Source organism: Ovis aries, chromosome 17 (assembly GCF_016772045.2).
Source record: "Ovis aries strain OAR_USU_Benz2616 breed Rambouillet chromosome 17, ARS-UI_Ramb_v3.0, whole genome shotgun sequence".
Taxonomy (NCBI): Eukaryota; Metazoa; Chordata; class Mammalia; order Artiodactyla; family Bovidae; genus Ovis; species Ovis aries.
This window is the reverse complement of record NC_056070.1, coordinates 60,671,017-60,671,989: the sequence shown is the minus strand read 5'-3', so window position 1 is coordinate 60,671,989 and position 973 is coordinate 60,671,017. Positions and strand designations below refer to the sequence as shown.

At 48.1% G+C, this 973-nt stretch overlaps 1 non-coding gene across 1 annotated transcript; it reads right to left on the bottom strand.

Moving 5' to 3' along the window:
- Window positions 1-694: 694 nt before the first annotated feature.
- Window positions 695-767, bottom strand: TRNAG-CCC (transfer RNA glycine (anticodon CCC)). Its single transcript has one exon. It is a non-coding gene; the product is annotated as a tRNA-Gly (tRNA).
- Between the last annotated feature and the right edge of the window lie 206 nt (window positions 768-973).

Below are 973 nucleotides of genomic sequence, written 5' to 3'. Positions count from 1 at the left end.
GTGACCAGTTGTGAGCACCAAGAATGTCCCCAAACATTGACAGATGCCCTCCAGTTGAGAACCACTGCATTAAACCAAGACCTGAGTGCTGAGTAAGACTTAGCTCAATGGAAAGCAGCATTCTGAAGAGAGGAAACAGCCTGTGCAAAGGCCCTGAGGTGGGAAGGACTCGGATTATCGGAGGAAGAGAAGGGAGGTTAATGTGGCCAAGACCAGTGAACGAGGGGGGAGGGGGTTCTAGATGAAGATGGGCTGGGCATATATCACGTAGGGGCTTGTGCAGCAAAGACTTGTGATTTTAACTTAAAAGCAACGGAAAGCCATAGAAGTGCTTTTCCCTTCAATTTGATGTGTACTTATGGAACATCTGCTCTGTGCCAGACACTGTGTAAGGGAAAGTTGGAGAAGAACTTTCAGAGGAAGGATCACAGTGAATGGTGAGGTCATCTCCCAGTACGACATTGTAGTTCCCAGTGCCAGACTCAGGAAGGTCATACTGACGTTTTGAAATTGGCCACAGAAATCAATAGGTGCTGAGGATTAGGACTTCAGCCACCATGTAGCCCACAAGAGCATGTCATCCACAAGTAGAACAGCCTTTCTTTCTCATCTGGTTGCCTTTTCTTTTCTTTTTTTTTCTTCCCTCCCTCCTTTCTTTCTTCTTTTTGCCTAATCCCCCGGCTGCAGCTTCTAGTTCCCTGACCAGGGATTGAACCTGGGTCCTCTGCATCGGGAGCACACAGTCTTAGCCACTGGACCACCAGGGAAGTCCTGTCATCTTTGTCCTAATCCAGATCTTTAGGGAGAGTGGGGCATGCTTGTTGTGTTCCATCATTAAGCCCTCATGTTTGGTCGACTCATTGAAAAAGTCCTTGATGCTGGGAAAGATTGAGGGCAGAAGGAGAAGAGGGTGTCAGAGGATGAGATGGCTGGATGGTATCACCGACGCGATGAACATGAACTTGGGCAAGCT